The sequence below is a fragment of the Akebia trifoliata genome, chromosome 8, assembly GCF_017979445.1.
Source record: "Akebia trifoliata isolate Shusen 1 chromosome 8, ASM1797944v1, whole genome shotgun sequence".
Lineage (NCBI taxonomy): Eukaryota > Viridiplantae > Streptophyta > Magnoliopsida > Ranunculales > Lardizabalaceae > Akebia > Akebia trifoliata.
The window spans coordinates 31152018-31158052 of NC_141382.1; positions in this window are offsets into that span (position 1 = coordinate 31152018).

Sequence of the window (6035 nt, forward strand, 5' to 3'; positions counted from 1 at the left end):
TTCATTCATGCTCTTTCCTTTCGTATGCTTTTGATTCTTTTTAGCAACGTGTTGATATTCTATGTGCTTGTCATTCCTGAAGAGCTTTTGTTATCGTTGGATTTATAGATATGAAACTTAGAGGCCATAGATTATTGAATGTTGAAACAGTTGTTATATCCAATGGTTCCAACTGGGTCTACTGTGTTTCATGTTAGAATTTTATGTTGTCGTTTCTCATCATGTCATTGTATCACCATCACCGTTTTGTTGTTGCATGGCAAAGGTTTTCAAAGGCATTAGATGTTCACATCTCAAGATCTCTTGGGGGTGAGGGTGTCAAAATTGAAATGGGACCTACTTGTTGCTCACCACCAGGGTCTAGTTGCATCCCCAAGCTTAAAAAAAGTTTTTTTTTTTAATGTTTTGGTAATCTCTTAGCAAACGAGTTGCACTTCATTAGGATGACCTACTAGTTCTTCTCAATTTTGTTTTTGTTCTCTTTGGCGACAATTCTAAGATGAAGATTTTCCAAATTTGTTTGTTTAGAAATTTATAAGACCATGTTTGGATCTCAACCTTGAATGTGGTTTGACCCATAAGTTAATATGGATTGCACTCTTTACCCATTCTTCTCTTGCTCTCTTGTAATGTAGATGCACATGACAAGAATCCATAACTATTAGAACTTCTCACATATCATCTCTGATTTGAGTGTCTCACTGATTATTTATTAATTGGTTGAGTTAAAACCTGTCTTGATCTCTTATGGAACCTAATCCAAAACCGGTAAGTCTTTTTAACAAAGTTTGCTGAACCAACACTAACTATTTTGGGCGCTTGAAGGAGTAGTATCTTTTAACTTGTTCATTTTTATTGGAGTGCAATCATACAAATGGAGTGGAAGGGAAATTTTTGAAGTGATGGAATGCAATTGGTAACAGAATCAATTCCTCTTTAAATACCAAGATCATGTCTTAAATTTTGGAAAAATTGCTCAATGGACCTTGTTGAAGGGGTTTTTTTTCTTCTAAATACTCCCTAACTTTTCGGCGGTAGTTTGATACTCCATTTAGTAAACAATTTATATCTAAGTAGTCCCTCAACTTCCTCTCTCCTTATAATATTTTTGGAGTACCCAAGCTACCCTTTTCTCCTCTTCCTCACATACTCGGGTTTTCCAACGGCCAAGTGGTAAAAGGCTGTAGGAGAGTTGATCCTATGACCTAGGTTCAAATCCCATTAAACCCATCTTCACCTCTATTAATCATTAATCCCTTGCTTGCTTAGCAAAATAATAATAATAATAATTCAACAGCAATTGCAATCATTTTTGACGATTTTTATTTATTTTTACCGTAAATGGCAGGTGGAGAATGATATACATTTTTTTTGAAGCTTTCATTGTAACCTTTTATTCAAGTACTTGTTTCACAACAATAATATATGCATTTTTTGGTATTTTTGAGATCTATCTAGAGTGAGGTCGAAATAAAATGAAAAATATCCAAATTACATTACAGTTCACCACTTTTTATTATCGAGTTCAACAGTTTTTTTTTTTTTGCAATATTAAGTTCAACACTTTTTATTGTCAGAGTTCAATAGTTTTATTGCTGAGATCAACAATTTTAATGTCAAGTTCAACATTTTTTATTGTTAAAGTTCAACATTTTTATTGATGATTTCACCACTTTTTATTGTTGAGTTAAACATTTTTAACATTGAGATGAACATTTTTTATTGTTGAGGTTGACAATAAAATTGTTAATCTTGATGATAAAATGTGGAACTTGAATTGTAAATGTCATTCATAGTTTTTCGATTTTTTTCAACTTTTATATTGGATATATCTTCTTGAAATACCAAAATTCATATATTATAATTGTGAAACGGATACTCGAATCAAAAGTTACGATAAAATCTTAAAAAAATTTAGAATTACAACTTCGTTTTATCATTTTTTTAATTATAAATTGTCAAAATAAATTGAAAAATACATCTAAATGTGCAAAATTAGGAGTATGTTATTCTTCATTCACAGTAAAAAATTCGTTGAAAATATTCCAATTGTCTGTTGAGAAATCTAACTAGTTGAACAAGAGGAGAAAATGGTAGTTTGAGTATTCTAAAAATATTATTAGGAGAGATGAGGCTGAGGACCATTTAGATATAAAGAAATTACTAAATGGGTTATCAAGCTACTTCCCAAAGAAACCCCTCCAACAGGGTTTATTAAATAATTTCCCCAAAATTTAAATTACATAAAGGATTTAGAATTGTGAAAATATTGGCCATTGATAAAATTTGACCAAGTCAACAGTATTATAATATTTTTATTAATTTTTGTTTTTAGATAACTTAAAGATTTATTATCTGAATAAAAAAAATACGATCTCATAATTAAGGGTGGCATTCCGAGGTCCTAAAGAGAGCCAAACATTGTGCCAAACGATTTTTCAATGAATGGGTTTGGAGTTTTGGAATGTGCTGATTTTTTGTGAGAACGATCTCTATGATGAGGAGACCATCCTCACCAAAAATCAGCTTATTCTAAAACTTCTAACCCTATCAAAAGGGGTTTACAAAAATTGAACGGTCCACGATTGTTCAACTTGTAAATTAGGGTTAAAAGTTTTTGAATGAGTTGATTTTTGATGAGAAGATCATCCTTACTAAAAATCAGCCCATTCCAAAATTTCTAACCCCATCAAAATTGATTTACAAAACAAAAAAAACATGAACGATTTACGGTTCTTTAATTTGTTTTGATGGGGTTAAAGTTTTGTAATGGGCTAATTTTTGGTAAGAATGGTCTCCTTATTATGATCTAGAGATCATCATCACCAGAAATCAGTTCATTTTGAAACTTTTAACCTATGTAAGACTAGACAATTGAGTGACAGTGTGGGTTGCCCTTATTAATCTGTGGGGTGCTTTTATAATTACCCAATGCTATTACTGCTTTTAAGACTTTAAATAACTAAATTACCCTTAAAATTTGAAAAGTAGGCATACCTATGACTAGTGGCATTTAACGTTGATATTTAAAATTTAGAGAAATTTACCAAAATGGTACAGTTTTCATAATTAATTAACAAAATGGTAAATTGTAGCAATTAATTTCGAAAACTGTAATTTATCGTTTTAAAATTTATATTTTTTTTACCAAAGTGGTAAAAATAGTAAAATGTAAATTTTTTTAACCGAAAATATCTTTTTTTGTTTTACATATGCATTTACCATTTTAACCTTAGAAATAAATCAAAATTCAAATAAATCTTTCTCTTCTTTTTAATTTTCCCAAGACTAACGAAAACCTGCACTTCGTCTTGCCTTGGGTTGTGATCGATTCTTGAAACAAATGGGCCGATCTTAGGAAGGTGAGAATCGGGTTTGTGCTAGCCCTTTTGCATTTTGGATTTATCTAGGGTTTCTGAACTTGACCTAACTTCCATTAAAGCTTTCGTTGAAATGGGTATCTAATTTCACATAAGGAAGAGAGGATTAGAGCTAGAAGATTTGGGGATTATTGAGGAGAGAGAGAAAGAAGAGTAGTGGAGATAATCATTTTTAGGAATTTTTTTTCCAGTTTTTCTTCTTAGATGAGAGTGTAATGCAAGTGAGTGAGAGTAAGATTTTTTTGTAATTTCAATAAAAAAAATAGAAAAGGGCACTTTCAGAATAATTTTTTTATTATACTGTTTTTACCGATTTGGTAAAAAAAATTATTTCCAAAAACGGTTAATTACCATTTTTGGAATTAATTACTACAATTTACCATTTTGGTAAATAGTTGAGATGTGGGGCATGTTTTGATAAATTTGCCTAAAATTTATTATAACGGTTGACACATGTTTTTTTTTGAAAATTAAAGGGGGGGTTAGGCAGACCCCCAACGAGAAAACAGAAGGCCCCTTACATTCTTTCATAGACATGCCCATAGGCATCCTTACATATGATGGTCTTGAGATTAGTAGGGAGGCTTAGAGGATCCAACCTAATGCTACCAGGGGCAGTAAGGTAACTAGCTAAGAAATTCGCAGCTTGATTTGTCTCTCTAAAGCAGAAGGCGAAGTCAATCTTGTGGAACAATAAGGCTTTAGCTTTGATGGCTTTGACCAACTTCTATTCTTTCCAAGGGGTCTTGTTTAGGCCATTTATGCAGTCGATAGCTATTTTTGAGTCCGCTCTAACATTTAGGGCTCTAATGTGAAATGTATTTGCCATGTCCAAACCTTTAAGAATCGCTTGAAGCTTATGGTATAGAATTGATTCCCCATGGGTCGTTTTCGCAAATGCTCATATTGTTCTTCCTTGGTCATCTCTGATTACAGCTCTTTCTCCCCCCATATTGCCTCTAAGGGAGCCATCAGTGTTGAACGCACATTCACCCTAAATAGGCTTGATCCATTTGCATCTCGCGGTGGTCTTTACCTCGAAGTTGGAATTGATGTTCCATGAGTTCATAAACTCTCTGTTTGCAGCGTTGTCCTCGGTGGTTGTATCCATGCTTTTAGTTCTAAGGATGACATCTCTAAAGATGAAGTTTTCCAACAGATTTGAAGGAAGAAAGCTATTCTTGAAGATTCTTCTGCATCTTTCTAGCCATATTGTATGAATGCATTATAAGCAAGCTTTTTAATAAGTGAGCGTAGGGAGTTTCCTTTGATGTGGTTACTCAGCCATTCTACCTCAGAACCCAGTCTCTGTTTAAATGGTTGATGTTGCTTGTCTTTAACAATCTCTGCCACAACCTGAAGGCATAATCACACCCAAGGAATAAGTGGCTTTCATTTTCAGGGGCATTCCTGCAGAAGCAACATTTCGAGTGTTGGGTAATTCCCATGGCCATTAGTTTGTCCTGGGTTTTAAGACCCTTGTTCAATCCAAGCCATGAGGTAGCACTATGTCTCTTGATGTTGTTAGGGAACCAAATTAGCTTGTGCCAGGTGACTTGTGGGTTGGGTTGTTGCATGGCTTTGTAAGCAGATTTCAACGTGAATACACCTTTCGGATTTGGTTTCCATATCACTTTGTCTTCTTCAGTGCCATCTAGCTCCAAGGTTCGAATGTTGTCCCATATGAGCCCCAAGGTGGCAGTCAAATGCATAGGGATAATCCATGAGTCTTGGCGAATCAAAGAACTTACTTTTGCTTCCCTGTGAAGCCTTAACTCTATGTTGGTCTCTTGTTGCCTATTGTGCATTAGGATCCCTACAGTGTTCTAAGGATCATGCCATATGTAGGTTTTGTTGCCATCCTCTATTTTGTGCCAGATTAGATTTTGAACAGCTTCCCTACTTTGAAGCACTTTCTTCCACATCCACGAAGCTTCAGTGGGAAGGGGAATGGTCCATAAATGCCTTCTCTTGATCATGTTTCTTTGAATCTAGCTAACCTATAGGCTTTCCTTGTTTGATGCAATGTCCTAGATCTGCTTAGTTATGTGTAGACACCCAATTTTTTCATATGCCTGATTAATCAACTCGTCAACTCGATGAAAACGCCCTCGATCCGCGGGATGTGCGGATCCGCTTTTGACTTTGAGGTTTAGGAGTTGCCACCTAGTTATTACGGTCTAGGAATCGAACATTGACTCTTAAAGACAAATAACACTAATCTATGAAAGAAAATACGGGTCCGGGGATTATGTTACGGGGTTAGAAGGTGTTAGGCACTAACCCTACCGGGCAAATGCCGATCTCTACTTTTACCCAAAGAAGATTACATTGCTAAAAGACCTAAAACAAATAAATAAAATAATAAAAAAATTAAAAAAATTTACCTTGATGATCGCAACAATAGTTTCCTCAGAACTAGTGGAGAGATTCCTTGCCTCGTTTCCGTCACTGAATTTGCTTATGATATTCTAAGATGAAGTATCTTATTCTTAGATCTGAGTGTTTTTTAAATTTTTGATGGATTTTTGAGTGTTTTAGAAGGGTTTTGGGTATTTTTTGAGCTAAAATTGGGGTATAGATGTTAGGTAAGGAGTTAGGACTTCAAAATTAGGATTTTGGGAAGGTTGGGGAGGCTTCTTGACCTACTTTTTC